This window comes from Scleropages formosus, chromosome 5 (genome assembly GCF_900964775.1).
Source record: "Scleropages formosus chromosome 5, fSclFor1.1, whole genome shotgun sequence".
Lineage (NCBI taxonomy): Eukaryota > Metazoa > Chordata > Actinopteri > Osteoglossiformes > Osteoglossidae > Scleropages > Scleropages formosus.
This window is the reverse complement of record NC_041810.1, coordinates 36,686,007-36,705,241: the sequence shown is the minus strand read 5'-3', so window position 1 is coordinate 36,705,241 and position 19,235 is coordinate 36,686,007. Positions and strand designations below refer to the sequence as shown.

The 19,235-nt window shown below is 46.3% G+C and overlaps 1 pseudogene; it reads right to left on the bottom strand.

Moving 5' to 3' along the window:
• Positions 1–5,506: 5,506 nt before the first annotated feature.
• LOC108928568 (NLR family CARD domain-containing protein 3-like) lies at positions 5,507–18,922 on the bottom strand (annotated as a pseudogene).
• Positions 18,923–19,235: the final 313 nt, after the last annotated feature.

The following is a 19,235-nucleotide window of genomic DNA, read 5'->3' as shown; positions in this document are numbered from 1 at the left end:
ACATGTATGATGGTGTCGCACTTTCTAATAACTTCCAGAAGGGTGTCCAGACGTTCCAGAGTTCCATAGAACTGTGATGCAAACCGAATGTTAATATTACGTTAAGTGGACAACGATGTCATGTGTTCATGCTGAAGACCTTACACGTATTTACCTGTTCATACACCTGGGAAATCTTAACTGGGGCAATTCAGGGTAAGTAAGTACTGCGTTTGAGGGTATTGCAGCAGCAGTGGGACAGTTATGATGCCATGTGCAATGCCTGCTCATAAGTACCGGAGGGCTCTCTGACCCATGTCCTCATCACAGCTCTGCACACATGGATGCGGCTCTTGAAGAGCTGGGGTTGCTTGTTTCCTCATTATGGCAGCATCATCTCGTTGTGCTTCGCACTTCTCAGCGACTTGTATTGCTGTCCAACTTCTCTGAGCCGCTCCTTCCTCAGCTTTTGTGTCTTGTTTGTGAAGCTGCGCTCCTCCTGTTTGGAGATCATCACCTCTCACTGCCACTCAACCCCTGTACCAGATTTCACCACAATCTCGTCTCGGTGTCGGTGCGTATGCAGATCTTTATGCTGCACAGCTACTGCCTGGACTATGGTTTGCTGTGGTGAGGGATGTCCTGCAGATAGTTGGGTCTTTGGTTTTACTGTATGCTGAGAAGTTGGTTACTTTTGCACATCACTGCAATTGCTGCGTTATTACAGTATTGCTGTAGATTTATGTATATGGTGTTTCTCTCACTTCACCTTGTCAGGGTCATGGTGGTCCAGAGCCCATCCCAGAGTCGCTGGGCACTAGGCTAAGAGGGGTAAACCCTGGGCGGGACCCTGGTTCACCACAGTATACCCACACACAAGCACAAACTGTGGGCAATTCAGAATCATTGATGAACCTGAAGCACATCATGTCTCTGGATCGCGGGAGGAAACCAAAGCACCAAGAGGAAAACCCACACAGAGAACAGGTAAACTGCACACAAGCTGAGCCGGATTCAAACCCACACCCAAACAGGCCAGGCCCTGTGAGACAGCAGCACCACCCACTGTGCCGCCAATTTTCGCTTCCTTTCGTGTAGAATTACTGAGATCAACAGACATTATACCCTGCAGGAGGACTCATGTCATCTGTATGACTGGAGAGATGTCAGATCTCAATGTTTCCATGACCTAGAGAGGTCCGTAAATTGAGCTGCTGATGACTGTTACTGAGCTCCACACTTTCCACAAATTGGAAGTGAAACTGTGGAGTTGAGGAGCAATTGTGACAAGCAGAAGATGAGCTCAGTCCTCACTGGAGGAGTTGAGGACTAAGATGAGCACAGGAGGTACCTGTGCCTGGAGTCCCATCCTGGCTGGATGCTGTGGTGTCACGTGAGGGTGCTGGAGGATGGGGAGCCGTTGATGGCACAGCAGCAGGTTTACTAGGGTGTGGAGCTATGGGATGGGAGAGGTCATGTCTCCAGCTGTCCTTCATGAACGTTTCTGATGGTGTGACATGTAGATGACGAGTGGCTCTGGGTTGTACAATAATGGCACAGTCCCTTTCATTATATGTTCATCAGGTGATAGTTTGGATGCTCAGCTGTCGCCCCCACAAAGATAACGGTTTAATCTGATTCTGCTACTCTCATAACCGCTGACTTGCACTAACTTCATGTACATGTAGGGTGTACAGGGTTGCTCGGCCCAGATGTCATCACCTTCATGGCAGATAGAAACGTTTCTGCAGCAACAGTCTGTCCTTGTCCCCTAATTCTTGACACAGAAGGATGACTTTTACTGTGACTTTGCAGAGCTCAGTGCAGTCATTCCTACAGGAAGCAAAAACAGAGACAAGCAAATATGTCGTTTGTCCTCCATCCTGGTTGGGCGCAGAGGTGCCAGGTGGTGGTGCTGTGGGCCAAGGAGCTGTGGACAAGACAGTGGGGTTTACCAGGGTGAGGAGCAGTGTCAGTAACACACTTTTTTACTATAGTACGTGAGGTGAAGCAGTGTGACAAACGTAGCATCGAGGACCGTTAGATACACCTCTGTGAAAGTGTCTCCAATGGACCGATCCACTGCACCCTAGTATGTTCCAGTGTCTGTCTTCTTCAGTCCAGTGATGGTCACCCAGAAGGTTTCTGGTCCATCGTCATACAGTGAGAACCTCCCGTTCTTCTTATTCCTTTGTCCTTCTTCACTTTTAATGAGAACAGCAGCATCACTGGAACAGTGTCACACCTTACAGAAGTACTTCCCTTTACTCTGTGCTAAAGAGTGAGAGCACTGGACAGTGATATCCTGTCCTTCATCTCCAGTCCCTGCATCCACTTCCATCCATGAAAGAGCTGAACCATAAAACAGGAGCTGATTGTAAAGAAGACACGTCAACTGTGGTATTACTGTAAAGGTCATGCAACTGTCTGCAATGACATGATACACCACACACTCCACTTTTAAGGTTATTTACTGGTGTGAAGGAAAAGGGTGTAGAGACACACAGATGTGGACACAGCCGTTTGAGATAGTGTTCAGTAGGTCTGAGATCAGGGTGAAGGGGTAGAGACCCCCCACCCCTGCACACACACACAAAACACACACAGTCCTCACCAGCCTCTGCGTTAAACCACATAGTGACGACCAGCTGCTACAAAATGAGAAAGAATTAATTTTAAAGCAACTGGTCTGAAGACCTGGGGAACAGTTTTTGGGAAAATTTGAAAGAGAAGGAGAGTTCCCTGGACCAGACATCACCCGACCTCACCTGACCTGACCTGATCCGACCCATCCTGAGTCAACCTGTCCTGACCTGACCTGGGGTCGGTCTTGAGGCCTATGAGTCTTGTTTTGTTACTTTGGTTTAATTGCTCTTAAGGGGGTGGGTCTTGCTCTCCAGTGGGTCTGGAGTTCGAGTCCTGCTTGGGGTGCCTTACGGCAGACTGGTGTCCCGTCCTGGGTGTGTCCCCTCCCCCTCCGGACCTACGCCCTGTGTTGCTGGGTAGGCTCTGGTTCCCCGCAACCCCGTATGGGACAAGTGGTTCAGAAAGTGCGTGCGTGCGTGCATGCGCGTGCACTTAAGGGAGTCATGTGCCAGTTTGATCTGGGTTTGGTTCCTTAATAAAACCCTTTGATGTGTGGGTAGAACCCACAGTCTGGCACCTTTACTATACCTGTATGGCTGCCTTTGCCACACAATTGGTCACAATATTTGGAGACACCCTGTTAGACTCCTCATTTCACCTCCTACCTCATTGGCTAAGAGTCTGGGAGTAACAATGGAATCAGATCTGTGCTTCTCTCAATGTATGGAACCCACAACCTGGTGCTGCAAATAATCCTGCATAATATTCATTATCTCACCACAAACTGTGTGGAACTCCTGGTCGTGGCGATACATCCACCTTAGATTAATACCAAAGCAGCTTTCTTTTTACAGTGGAAAATTCCGCAGTTGTGTCACGTGAGCAGCACTATAATGTCACACACACACACACACACACACACACACACACACACACACACACACACACTTTCAGAACCGCTTGTCCCATACGGGGTCGCAGGGAACCGGAGCCAACCCGGTAACACAGGGCGTAAGGCCGGAGGGGGAGGGGACATACCCAGGACGGGACACCAGTCCGTCGCAAGGCACCCCAAGCGGGACTCGAACCCCAGACCTACTGGAGAGCAGGACTGTGGTCCAACCCACTGCGCCACTGCACCCCCTCTATAATGTCACATCAACTGGAATTTTGCTTTTACTCTACCAGTCAAAAGTTTCAGTACTCATGGCATGACACCAGGGGAAATGTGTTCCACTCCTAATTAGTGTCCTCTGGATTCCTGTTACCATGGCAACACAGGAATGTGTTTGCTGATTGAGTTCACAGCTGAACACACACCCATGCCAGTGGACAAGCTGGACAGGGGAGTGACGGCAGAGACACACAAGTGTCCTACATGTGGGACCTGCTGCAGGAGAACAGCGGAGATGTGCCACCTCCTCATTTCCTGCTCAGAAGTGTTCACCAAGCGTCTCGCAGAAGAAACACTCATCTGCGGGACGAGTCCTCACCCTTTGAGCAGGTACTGTACCGGTGTATTTCACTTCAGTAATGGAAAGCATTTCTACACTGCTGAGTGTGTGGAAAATCTGGATGAGACTCGTAACCTTCAGGTGCTGAATGAAAATGGGAAAGTCCTTGGTTCATATCCCACCTCCTACTGCAGTACCTTTCACCACTATATTTATTCTGAATTAGGACAGTAAAAATGATCCAGCTGTACAAAAATGTCAACAACTGTCAGCAGCTTAATATAGTGGCACAGTGGTGCAGCAGGTAGTGCTGTTGTGTCGCCTTGCCTGAGCCGCACGGTCAGGTGTAGGTTCAAATCTGATTCATGATGCGTGGAGTTTGTATCTCAAAGATGTGGGAAGAACATGACCATGGTAAACCACTTCTGTACTCTCCTTTGCCATGAGCACCGTATAAATAGTTGCTATAACTTGGATTTTTGACTGTGGCTCAATAAACTAACATAACAGTGGTGTAAGATTATTAATAATAACACTGGGAGACTGTGCTGGGATGAGCTGATGATACACACAAGGTCAGTGATCTGTCTTCCACATGGTCTCACATTCCATACACTGTCTCAGGGGAGGAAGAGCGCCACCGTCAAGCTGCTCCTGTATGTCCCGCAGCGCCAATGTCTCTGTCCAAGTGCACTGTCCCACTGTAAGCTGTCCAGTGTCCAGTGCTGAAGCTCAGTACAGCGCCACCTTCAGGCCACAGAATTACATTTACAGACACTTGAGGAACCCCCACTGATGTAAGAGTATACAACACTCACCAATGTGCCACCTTTAGTAACTAGAGTTGGACTGTTCTTTCCAAGCACATTGGTACATTACAATGTCACTTTAAGCTTCTGATTCTCATGTTCTGAGTTCTCTGGCTGTCTACTATTATTAATTGTGGCCATTATTTATTGTTATTGGTTTTACTCATTGTTATTGTTTTGTGCAGTATTACCTATTGTTTTTTGTTCATAATCTGTGGAGAAGCGCTCAAGAAGAATTTCATGATACTTGTATACGGTACTTGTACCAATAAACTTGAAACGTAATACTGTGGCGTGCAGAGCCGTGGGTTTGGATGGGGCGAAGAAGGACGCAGAGGCAATGTTCATCTTGAACGTTTCATTGAACAGTGGCACTAGAGAAATAATGCTCTCGGTCCGAGAACCCCGTTTCCTCAAGGACCCACGCATCTAGCTAGCCTCCCCAGCTGCCTCCCCAGCCTGCTTAGCACCCGCAGATTCTCTCTGCTTTCTCCCCCTGGCAGGCGCAAACACCCCCTTATATTCCCTGCTGAAACCAAACGCCAACCAATCACAACACACGCATTTCCCATTAAAACACAGTAACACGGCTCATTATAATACATAACGCCTGTATTTATTCATGGGTTACGTTAAGAACATTTAGACACAACTACAATTCAATAAACATTTGCTGTACAGGTTTCATTTATTTCGTTTATTAATTCTCTTTCCATCAGCAGCTCTCACAGTCTGTACAATGCTTGACCGGATGAATTGGACGAACACGGACGTGAAGCTGTCAGAGTGTAGTGTTGCTTTAAGAGAGCAGTGCATTGTGGGAAGGGAGTGCAATATCCAGTCCACCTCTGTCTGCGATGTTGGGTGATGAAAGTGAAGTGTGTTCGAGTGGGAGACACTGGAGCAATTAGCTCGAAAGCAGAGTTTGTTTTATGTTTATTTTATACAGTATCCTTCTGCTCTCTATAGGTAATAACAGAAACAACTGATTACCACAGCTAGAACAGAAATTAAGTTTAAATTAGCACGAGTTAGGAAACATTAATAAATGCAGCCGGTATAAGTCACACCAAGAATAAAACACGCATTTTCAGAACCGCTTGTCCCATACAGGGTCGCGGGAAACTGGAGCCAGTGGTAATAAAACAAAACAGACCCAGGATACTTATCTATTCCAGTTCACACAGGTACACTGAGGAATAACTATAAACCCAAAACGCAGGACAGAGGGGCTCAGTGAATGTGGAAGTGAACCTGTACAGGAGGGTCAGTTCACCAGAGGAGACACTGTAGAAGGACAGTGCGTCGGACACACAGTCCACATACACTCCTACTCTGCGGGAGGGGGGTACAGGTATGGCAGAGTGTATGTTGTTGTGACTGACGTAATAACTCTTGTCAGTACAGAACAGAACCCAGGACTTGTCGTTGAATCCAGGCCGACAGTCATCACTGTCTCCTTTCCTCCTGATTCCTTTATAAGTCACTCCTATTTCAGCCCCATAAATTCCAGTCCACTGAACCTCCCAGTAACAGCAACCAGACACACTCTCTACACACACAACTTGTTCCCAACAGTCAAATCTGTCTGGATGATCAGAATTTTTCTGTTCCTTTTCACTCCATGTCACCTTCCTGTTGTCCTCAGACATATAGAGGTGTGTGTTTGCTGTGTTGGGGTCCAGTGTGAGCTGGCAGGAGTCTGCAGATGAAGCAGAGTTAAAACACGGTAAAAATAGTGTTAAGTGTCCAGATTAAACACAAATTTACATTTATTCATGGACCTTGTGTGATCAGTCACCAAGTTACAGATGAACTTTTGTTTTCTCTGAGCTCAACGTCACTTTGGAGAAAAGTGTCTCATAAATGAATGAATGTAAATGAAACTTTATTACAGTTTGTTTTTGTAGTGAACTTTCCGTTGTCACTTTGTGTTACTACATGTATGTAAATGTTGTCACGTCTCCATCAACCAGCACATTGGCGACACCTGCTGTTTACTGATGGGAACGGGGTAAAAAGGGACGCCAAGGAGACGGCAATTCCGGAACCTTGTTCAGCGACTTCTCTTGCATTCCTGATTGTGTATCCTGTAACTCCTTCCGATCTCGACCTTTGCTTGTTTGTTCTTTGACCACGATTATCGCCGTGTCCTGTGTATCCTGTTTGCCGATCGCCCAATCTTTGCCTGTCCCCGACTTCTCTTTTGGATTCAATCTGCCTGCTATAATAAACATCGATTTGAAGACTTCTGCACTTGAGTCTGTCATCGTGTGGAGCGAAACCATGACAGAAGGTTCCGCCCTATATCCGGACTCAGCAGAACTCACCCAGATGTGCAACACACTCGCCGCCCAGGGGGCGATCATCAATGTGCATGAGCAGTCATGGGCAAGACTAGAAGACACCGTCAAGCGGCTGCATCAAGCCCTACAGACTGCAGGGATTCTCCAGTCCCTCGTAACAACCACGCCCGCCGTTCCAGCTGGTCCTGTACCATGCGCGCCTCCCGAGGAATCTGGACCTGATACAACCATCGCCTTACCTGAAAGGTATGATGACTCACCCAATCAGTGCCAAGGCTTCCTGATGCAATGCGAATTGCTGTCTGAATGCTCCCCACGCATGTACCAGACAGAGGAAGCCAAAATAGCATTTGTGCTGTCATTATTGGTGGGTCCGGCTCGTGCCTGGGCAGCGGCAAGGTGGCGTACCCGCCAGAAGACCACTTACACTGCTTTTCGGGAGAAATCTGAGGCAGTGTTTGACCACCCTCACGCAGGTCGCTTGGCTGGTGACCATTCTCTTGCACCTGAACCAAGGAAACCGGACCGTAGCTGAATATGCACTTGAGTTCCGTTCCCTCGCCGTAAGGAGCGGGTGGAACTCCGCTGCTTTCCTCACCCGTTTTTGCAACGGCCTTTACCTGTGGATCCAGGCCGAGCTAACCTACCGCGGGGAGGACTGGACCTTTGATTGCTTTGTGAAGACTGCCATCGCGATCGATAACCTAGGCCGGAACCGACAGATGAGAGGTGGCCAGGTGGCCCTTCCCGCAGAGGAAGACCCGGAACCCATGTGGGTTGGAGGAGGCCAGCTAAGTCCAAAGGAATGGAGACGCCACCTGGGGGGCAACCTGTGCCTGTATTGCGGTTCCCCGGACCACTACCGCTCTACCTGCCCAGCCCGCCCACCCCAAGGGGACTTCAGTGAATCCAAGGTGAGTCCGGGGAACACAGAGGGCAACTGTGATTACCTGTGTGCGTTGCCTGGGAGGGGCACCGAGTACAGACCCGCGCGCTAATAGATTCCGGGGCAGCTGAGTGTGTCATGGACTGGGGCTTTGCCAGAAAACACCGCATTCCCTGTCAAACTTGTGAGATTACTCTAAAGGTCAAAGCCCTCGACGGCTAACCCCTTGGTTCCGGTGTGGTGGACACGCGCATCATCCCACTCCAGCTCACCATGGGGTACTCACCTTTTTCAGGATACGAGCCCTTGACACCCCTATCATTCTCGGGTATCTCTGGTTGACGCGACATGATCCGGTTTTCCGCTGGAGTACTAATGAACTGGTGTCATGGGGGAATAAATGTCGCTCATCCTGTCTGACTCTTCCCTGCTGAGCAACCTTGGTGGAGGGTGTCGAGGGTCTTCCTCCTCCAGAGATTCCCCCAGAATACGAAGACCTACGGGAGGTCTTCAGTAAGAGCAGAGCAGCTGAGCTACCACCTCACCGACCATGGGACTATGCCACTGATCTCCTGCTGGGAACCACACCACCCCGGGGCTGGGTATATCCCGTCATTACCAGAGCAGAAGGCCATGCAGGAATACATCACTGAGGCCCTCGCTTCGGGTCTCATCCGGCCCTCCACCTCTCCTGCTTCAGCCGGTTTCTTCTTCATAGGTAAGAAGGACGGGGGCTTACGTCCTTGCATTGACTATTGGGGGTTAAATGCCATCACAGTTAAATTACCCCATCCGTTGCTACTTATCACCACTACTTTGGAGAGCATCCATGGTTCCTCCTGGTTTACCAAACTGGATCTCCGCAGTGCATACAACCTGATCAGGATCCAAGAGGGGGACGAATGGAAGATGGCGTTTTCCACCACCCTAGGGCATTCTGAATATTGGGTCATGCTGTTTGGCTTAGTAAACGCCCCCTCGGTCTTCCAAGCCTTCCTCAATCACGTGTTGGGGGAGTTCATCAACTGGTTCGTGATAGACTATCTGGATGACATCCTGATCTACTCTCGGACCTGAGAGGAACACATACACCAGGTACGATCTGTCCTGCAACGTCTCTTAGAGCACCGACTTTATGTCAAGGGGGAGAAGTGCTTGTTTCATCAACGCCAGATGGCCTTCCTGGGATACATCTTGAGCCAGCAGGGGATCTCCATGGATCCAAAGAAGGTCAGTGCAGTAACGTCATGGCCTCGACCAACTATGGTAAGAGCCCTACAGTGTTTCCTTGGTTTCGCCAATTTCTACCGTCGCTTTATCCGTGGCTTCAGCACAATAGCTGCCCCTCTCACTGCTCTCACTGCCAATAAGGAGTGTAGGCTTCCGTGGGGTGAGGACGCGGAGAGGGCCTTCCAGGAGTTGAAGACCCGGTTCACCTCTACCCCGGTGCTGAAGCATCCAGACCCCTCCCTTGCCTTTTGTGGTGGAGGTCGATGCCTCCTCTGTTGGCGTGGGAGCTGTCCTGTCCCAAAGGCAAGGAGACCCTCCAAAGATGTACCCTTGTGCCTTCTTTTCCAAGAAGATGACCCCTGCAGAATGCAACTATGAAATAGGGAACCGGGAACTCCTAGCCGTTAAGCTTGCACTAGAAGAGTGGCGACATTGGCTTGAGGGGGCCGTACACCTGTTCCTCGTCCTCACAGACCATAGAAACTTAGAATACCTCAAAAAATCCAAACGACTGAACTCCCACCAGATTAGATGGGTGCTGTTTTTTACCCGATTTAATTTCACTGTGTCATATAGACCAGGTTCTAAGAACACAAAAGCAGATGCCCTATCCAGGATCCACAACCCCGAACCAGCGCCGACCCCTCCTGAGGATATTTTACTAAAGGGATGTGTCGTGGGCCCTGTGAGGTGGCAGTTGCTCCAGGACATCCAGGATGCCCAGGCCAGCAAACTGGAGCCGCCCGGGAAGCCTGCAGGGAAAGAATACGCCCCCGGTCAACGTCGCACTGCGGTGATTAAGTGGGCCCACGAGGCCCCTGAGGCAGGTCACCCAGGTATCCGGCGTACTCTTTCGCTGTTACGGGGTGGTTCTGGTGGCCTTCAGTGGCAGATGACGTCCGGGACTTCGTTCAGGCCTGTGCCGCTTGTGCTCAGACACGGACTCTGCCAGAGAAGGCTGCCGGCCTCTTGGAACCACTACCCACACCTATTCGGCCGTGGACACACGTCGCCTTGGACTTCCTGGTAGACCTACCAGTCTCCGACGGTAAGACAGTAATTCTTACAGTGGTAGATCGATTCTCCAAAGCGTGTCGTCTGATCCCTCTCCCCAAGTTACCCACTGCCTTGGAAGTCGCAGAGGTCCTATTTGAGCAGGTTTTCCGATTGTACGGACTGCCAGAAGATATCGTCTCTGATAGAGGACCACAGTTTGTCTCCCGAGTCTGGAGGGCCTTTTGGAGACAGCTCGGTGTAATGGTAAGCCTTACCTCAGGGTACCACCCGCAGGCCAACGGGCAGGTGGAATGCCTGCAACAGGACATCGCTAGATACCTCCGGGCTTATTGTTCTCAGAGACCACACCAATGGGCAAGCTACCTGTCGTGGGCAGAGTACGCCCACAACTCCACACCACACTCATCCACAGGGATCTCACCCTTCCAGTGTATTTTAGGGTACCAGCCTGCCATGTTCCCTAGGGAGACCCCGCAGAGCCCGGTCCCGGCAGTAGAGTCCTGGCATCAGGGGAGCAACGAGTGTGGCGTACAGTGCGGAACCACCTGCTTCGCTGTTCCAAAAGATACAAGCGTCAGGTAGACCGACACCGGCGCACTCTATCCTTCCTGCTTGGGCAACGATAAAAAGGGATGCCGAGGAGATGGCAATTGCGGAACCACCTGCTCCACTATTCCAAAAGATACAAGTGTCGAGTAGACCGACACTGGCAACTTCTCTTGCATTCCTGATTGTGTATCCTGTAACTCCTTCCGATCTCGACCTTTGCTTGTTTGTTCTTTGACCACTATTATCGCCTTGTCCTGTGTATCCTGTTTGCCGATCGCCCGATTTTTGCCTGTCTCCGACTTCTCTTTTGGATTCCATCTGCCTGTTATAATAAACATCGACTTGAAGACTTCTGCACTTGAGTCCGTCATCGTGTGGAGCAAAGCCATGACAAATGTAAAGCAGCGTTGCACACTGATGGGCAGAACAATTTCAACACTTTACACTTTCAAACAGTTATATTACATCACTTCACAGGAATTTAAAAAAACTTACAGTATGCTCAATATCTAAAATTACCACCTTTAATTTACCCATATTATACTTTAAATCAGTGGTCAAAAGTAAACAATTTAAATTCACAGTAGATTTACTTTCACAAATTTAAAATATATCCTATTTCAAATGATTTTCTTTTCACTATTACATTGATTTTGATTTATTTAGCCGTATACTGACTTTGTCTCCTGTTATTATTTCTATGATATTATTCATCATTCATCTCTGTATACTTTCCATGTGTGTCTGTGATAAGTCCTGCTGTAGAAGTTTCTGGAACAGTGTGTTTGTGCTACTGGTAAAACTCCATTTAAGTGCAACTGGGTGAAGACCTTGGAAGGTCTGTGTGTCTTGTACAAGGACACAAGACAAGTTAAGCAGTATAAAAAGACACAGGACAGATGTGTAAGAGTGTGTATCTGTGATGGAGAACATGTGGTAAGAACTGTAATAAACCAGATTTTCAAGCTTATTGTGCCTCATTATTGAAAACCTCAAATAAAAAAAGAACAGTTCCAACACATAGATACGTTACACACACCTCACAGTGAAATGCATTCGAAAAAGTAATCCTGAAATGAAGAAAACAGGTAAATGATATAACATTCACTCATGTATACAACAGCTGTGTGTGTGTGAGATGTGTACAGCAGAGCACAGTGTGTTTGCTGGAGGAGAAATACAGCCCAGCAGCTGCTGCTCATCGACAACAGAGTGTTATATGTGTATAGAATAAACATCAGTGAGCAAGTGGTGTGGATCTGATCTCCATCAGAAAACACTCCCAAGTGTCCTGACATCAGTGACACAGCAGCGATGAAGAATACACCAGTCACACAGACAGGAGGAAGAGTCACACACACCATCATCATGAACATCTGAAGGCAAGAGTTCAGTACAAACACGCTTACATTTGAGGAGCCCTGATCTGATCCTGCACTGTCCACCATGATCCACACTGTAGGAGAAGCAGAAGGACACACAGTGAGTGAGAGACACAAACAGCCTGTGTATGAAGTGTGTGTGGAAACTCAGAGCCCTGTGACATGTATGTGGGTTAGCAGTAATCTCACACACACACGCAGTACTTACTGCACTGTCTCCAGTCTACAGTGTGGATCCTCCAGTAGATCAGAGAGCAGCTTCACTCCTAAGTCTCCTGGGTGATCGTAGCTCAGATCCAGTTCTCTCAAGTGTGAACAGGGGTTCGAACGTAGAGTGGAAGACAGAGAAGCACAGCCTTCCTCTGTGACAACAGCCAGAGAGTCTGTAGAGAGACACACACACACACACACACACACACACTAAACATTGTATTCTCACTGATACACACATTACTGATCACATACCGTGTTTATTCCCCAGTAGTACTGACCTCAGTATCTCCAGTTTAGAGTGTTTGTTCCCCAATCCAGCAGAGAGTATCTTAACTCCTGAATCCTGCAGGTCGTTGTCACTCAGGTCTAACTCTCTCATGTGTGAAGAGTTTAAGGTCAGAACTGAGGACAGAGCTTCACAGCATTTCTCTGTTAGTCCACACTGTTTCATCCTGGAAAAGATAACATTTGGATGGATATTTGTAAAAAGAAACAGTCCATTAATTTGCAAAGTAATGTATGTGGAGATAACTGTAAAGTGCCTTTCAATTTTATTACTAATCTTAACTACCATTAGACCAGAATACTTACAGAGCTATTTTGGAGATCTTGAGCACTGGCAGCAGCCTCAGAAGACCTTCCTCTGATCTGATGTATTTCTTCAGGTCAAACACATCCAGTTCCTTGTCTGACATCAGTAACACAAAGGCCAGAGCTGACCACTGTGCAGGTGAGAGGTGTTTGGCTGAAATATTCCCTGAGCTCAGGTAACCTTGGACTTCCTCCAATAAAGAATTGTCATTGAGTTCATTAAGACAGTGGAACAGATTGATGGTTCTCTCTGGAGACAGATTTTCTCTGATCTTCTTCTTGATGTACTGCACTGTCTTGTCAGTATCAAATGATCTGATTCTTCTCTCTGTCAGTAGCCCATATAACAGACTCTGACTGGAATCCATTGAAAGGCCAAGAAGGAAGCGGAGGTAGAGGTCCAAATGTCCATTCTTGCTCTGTAAGGCCTGATCCACTGAACTGTTGAGAAAGTCAGACCAAGTTTCTCTTCGGTTGGCAGTCTGTTTAAAAAAACTGGATTTCTTGTTTCTCTTTAATACTGAAAACAAAGCAGCAAGATACTCCTGAACACTCAGATGCACAAAGCAGTAAACCTTCCTTTGGTATAACCCACACTCCTCTTTGAAGATTTCTGTACACACTCCAGAGTATACTGAAGCTTCACTGACATCAATGCCACAGTCTTTCAGATCTTCCTCATAAAATATGAGATTTCCTGTTTGAAGGTTTCTAAAAGCCAGTTCCCCCAGTTTAAGAAGGAATCCTCTGTCTGATTTTAAAATCTCATAAAGCTAATTTTCTCGTTCCTTCTGATACTTCTCATTCTTTAAACTGGACTGAAAGATGAGGAAGTGTGTGTACATCTGAGTCAGAGTCTTGGGGATTTCTCCACTGTCTTCATTACCAAACAGCTTCTCAAGAACAATGGCTGAAATCCAACAGAAGACAGGAATATGACACATGATGTAGAGACTCCTTGTTGACTTCACATGTGTGATCATCCTGTTGACCAGGTCCTGATCACTGAACCTCTTCCTGAAGTACTCCTCCTTCTGAGGATCATTGAACCCTCGTATCTCTGTCACCTGGTGGACACATTCAGGAGGGATCTGACCTGCTGCTGCTGGTCTGGAGGTTACCCAGATGAGAGCAGAGGGGAGCAGATTCCGCTTAATGAGGTTGGTCAGCAACACATCCAAAGATGTTGTCTTTGTTACATCAAACCAGCTCTGATTGTTCTTGAAATCTAGAGGAAGTCGACTCTCATCTAGACCATCGAAGATGAACAAGATTTTACACCTTTCAAGCTCAGCTGATCCAAGCTCTTTCAGTTCTGGGATAAAGTGGTGAATGAGTTCTATCAGACTGTAATCTTGACCCTTCATCAGGTTTAGGTCCCGGAAAGGAAAAGCAAATATGAAATGAATATCTTGATTTTCCTTTCCTTCTGCCCAGTCAAGAATAAATTTGTGTACAGACACAGTTTTTCCTATGCCTGCAACCCCACTTGTCAGCACAGTTCTGATAGGTGTCGTTTCTCCAGCTAAGGGTTTAAAAATGTCACTGCATTGAATCGCAGCGTCTTGTACTCCTGGACTCCTGGTGGCTGTTTCAATAAGTCTCACTTCATGTTCATCATTGATCCCTCCAGTTCCACCTTTAGTAATGTAGAGCTCTGTGTAAATCTTATTGAGCAGGACTGGATTTCCTTGCTTTGCTTTCCCTTCAAACACACACTTGAATTTCTTCTTCAGGTTACATCTGTATTTATGCTGATATTTCATCAGAAATTCATCTGACAAAATAAATTACAGGAAAAATGGTAAAAACAAGTTATTAATAATATAAAAACAAAGGAAATCCAAATCTATTACAGATCATTTAAAATGAACAGAAGGAAAGCAATGTTATATTTATTATCATTTTTATTGTCTTTTTGTATCATTCATTTTATTTTTTTTGACAATTTTCACTACTGCTTATATATCTGAGATTATCTAATGTTAGGTAAAGACTTCCATGTGATTTTTTTTGGACTTGGCAAATGCCTTTGGTTCAGTACCACATGTTTTGTTGTGGAAAGCATTTCATTTCTTTATTGTTCCTGAATATATTATGAGACTGTCTGTCACACACACATGGTCTGAACCACTTGTCCCATATGGGGTTGCAGGGAGCCGGAGCCTAACCCAGCAACAGAGGACAAAGAGCGGAAGGGGACACACCCAGGACAGGACACCAGTCTGTCACAAGGCACCCCAAGTGGGACTTGAACCCCAGACCCACTGGAGAGCAAGACCCGGTCCAACCAACTGTGCCACCACACACACACACCCCTGTTATGAGACTGGTTAAGGTGTATTTTGAAGACATCCAGTTTTATTTTTGTACCAAACAATACACCACAGCTTGGCAGTGGCTGGGGATTGGCATAATAATAGCTGGATACACAATCTGGTCTTTGGCTTTTACCATGGGTATGGAAGTGATAATGAGATCTTCGAAATGGGTGGTTGGGAGTATGAGGCTGAAGGACAGTTCTCGCCTCCCGCCAATCAGAGCATATATGCATGATATGACCGTGCTTACTATCATCGTCCTGTGTACTCATCGCTTATTAACAAACTAAATGGAAATCTAAAGCTGGCCGAACTGAAAGTTAAACCTAGCAAGTGTAGGAGCTTGTCAATAGTTAAAGGCAAGTTACTGCAGAAGAATTTTCACATTGATGGGAAAAAGATTCCGTCAGTGGCTGAAAGGCCAACTAAGAGCTTGGGCAGATGGTATGGTTCTTCATTAAGTGACAGGGAACAGGTAAAAGGGTTAAGAGAGGATGTAATACAGGTAATTAATAAGACTGATAATCTTTATTACCAGGGAAACTGAAGGTGTGATGCTTGCAGTTTGGTTTATTGCCTCGTATTAGGTGGCCGCTAACTGTATATGAGGTTTCTACTGTATGTCAGAGATGGAAAGACTCAAAGGTGTAATGAGCAAAGCTATAAGGATATGGTTGGGGGTTCCTCATTGTTTGAGTAGTGTGGCTTTGTGAGGAAAGGGGGTCTTGGAGCTGCCTCTGACTAGTCAAGTAGAAGAAATCAAGTGTGTCAAGGCTGGCTTAGAATCACATGGTGAGTCTTGTCATCTCCATGTGCTGATGTTGGGTGTTGGTTTGTTTGTTGGTGGCTAACGTATGGCTGGGGTGGGAGGTTCTTCGCAGGGTGGAGTCGCCGGGAACGGATGGGGCTGGGTCTGGGATGCCAGATCTTGCCGTTGAGCCTTCTCGAGGTGTCGTGGGCTCAATTCAATGAAACATCAATGAAGGAAGGTGCCCACTTGACAACCCCAGCGACATGCTCACGGTGGCTCCCAGCGAGGATGGTGGTGCCTGCCCATGACGTGGGCTGATTTTTAGGGGGGAGCTGTATTCGGGTGGGGTGAGGGGCAGGTGGGGTTTTGGGAGGGATGGAGTATTGGTGGCATGGTTGGTTTGTGTCCAGCCCCCTTGATTTTGGCACGAGGAATTGAACGTCTTTCCTTGTCTATTATTGTATAACGGATTCAAAAGAAAATTAAGCTACATGAGACTGTAAAGAGATACACAAAGTTCTTACTCTTCTCCAGTGTGTCTGCGAGGTCCTTCTGGTTCATGGTCCTCAGGATGTACAGTGTGATCTTCAGAGCCCCCTCTCTGCCACACATCTTCTGGATCTCAGCTTCACTGTCCAGGTCATTGTCAGCCTGAGGCTCGAGGCATGCAGGGTAATCCTGACTCAGATTCCTCTTCAACTTGTTCTACTCATCTCTCAGGAACTTCACAGCTTTGTCCTCAAGAGACTAAAAGAAATATTGAACTTCCAGACCAATAATAAAATATGGTCGTAGCTTCCTATTATAAATTTGTATAATTTGACAAGCCACTAATTCATTTCCCATTTACCACACCAAGGATGTCCTCTAAACTGATTAGTGTAGCAAATGTAGCAGGTAAATACAAAGATGGACAAACAATGGAAACATCATTAACCCAATAAGCTGGTATTATCCAGCAGGGGGAAGGAAAATACTACTAAACTATCTGAAACATGTTAACAGTCAGTACACATACTGCATGAACAGAGGAAACTACCAGTATAAACTTATCAAGAAAGGGGATGTGAGGAGAAAAGTGTGGGAATATGGAAAATGTAAGTAGAACAGAGTAAAACTGAATATAATGTTTAAAACTGTCAGTTAAGGTGGTTCTCAGAGAGAGAGTTTGATTCATTATGTCACAACTCATTTTATCTCTTCTAATTTTGTATAGAACATCAAATTCTTTATATATGTTTGTGCTTCCAACTTAGACAGGTAAATCATGAGGGAAAAACAACATAAAATAAAAAGCAAGTTCAGTCTCTGTGTAGAAAGTGTCCAGGTATTTGTTCTGTGTGTAATGATAATCTCATGAAACCTTTTCCTAAATCAGCGTGAAGACAGATATCAGTTGTGTAAAATATTGTTCTTGTCTATAACCATATGAATCATTACACAGTGCTGTTCCTCACATGGCTCACCAAGAGCAGTGTTGGAGGAGCCAAAGAGAGCCGACCCTGCGACCAGAGCGATGTCCCTTCATACACTTGAGGGAAACACCTGAAAGACTCATCTTATTCCATTAACATCTACTGCCTTGAGCTTTGGTACAACACTGTTGGGGTGGGATGTGTCTTCTCAACAGCTATAAGAACCTTGAACATCATGTAATACAGTTTCATTTGTTATGAATGTTATGTGACAAAGGTTAGTAAAGTAAACTCCACACAAGAGAGATGGAGAAGCAGGTCATGTTCTGGATCCTACATCACAAATTGATGTCAGTATTTACATCTTGATGACAACACCAGTCTGTCTTCATTAAATCTTGTCAAATGGAACCGAACCAAAGTGAACCTGTGTGTTTTAGTTTTAGTACAAACTAAGCAAACAGAGAACAGCAGCACAGCAAGTAGTGAAGTGGTTAAGGACACAGACTAGTAATCTGATGGTTTCTGATTCAAGACTCAGGAGAAGTCTGTTATTGTAGTCTGGAGAAAATAAGGTGACTAAAACTGGTCTAGTAAATATCCTGTTTCATAGACTGGTAAAACCACTCAGGATAAATGAGATCTAACCATAAAAATAATAACAGCCATGCACTGTATGTGGTACCTTGAAAACTGCTGATAAATCCACCTGTTGACGTGCCGAGTCACATGTCTTCAGCTGATTTCTGTTGATTAAACATAAGTTTAAATATACTAATGCGGACAAAAATATCTGAACATGTTTAATAAAGATGAAGAGCTGAAAAGTTGCATCATTGGTTCAAAACACACCTACCTTCCATCTGTAGAAACCTGTCCCTGTTGGAAGTGAATAGGTTGATCCATTGACCTGTCACTCTTCATGGACACACAGCTGGGTTCAGCCTGGTGAGTCTGTTCTCTCCTGCTGGACTCTGTGGTCACAGATAAGAAACTTCCAGTAAACTTTCCAGTGAATGTCTGTCTATCATTGTGACGGACCAGTTCCCAGGAAAATTTGTAAAAATGCGCAAAACCTGCATCCCAATCTGCATCAAATAAATTATTCTGCCCTCAGGGATGTAGTGTGATGATTTCAAATAGCTTGGCAGAGAGCTGAAACATCCAAGAGAGTCACAGTACACATCAGCACTGTGCTAACTTAACACTGAAAATACAACAGGCTAACGCCGTTAGCATCACCTGTTTTCTTTTTTTAGTTTACTACACACTTAGCAACCCTGCAAATAACCACTACACGTAACTTTAAGAGTAAGTATTACTTACAGAGGTATGTTCCTAGAGTTCAAAAGGGAAAGAAAAGTGAACGAGTAATGGAAAACAACAGCTCTGCTTCTAAACTTTCTTCTACTACGTGAACAAGCAGCACAACACAATCCACTCCAAACGACTCTCTTAAAGAGACAGCACACAAATATTACGTAAGATAACACAACAAACTGAAGATTCATCATTTTCCCAAGGTTATACAAGAACACAAACACACACAGCTCCTCTCTTACCTGTTCAGAACCATTTTTGAGGAAGTTTCCCCCTCCTTACACTCCTCAGAGTGACTCATTTCTGAGACACAACTCTCCATCTCAGGACTTGGACTGGGACACACCAGGTGACTCTGTGGAAACCACACACACACACACACACACAATTTTCTGAACCGCTTGTCCCATACGGGGTCACGGGGAA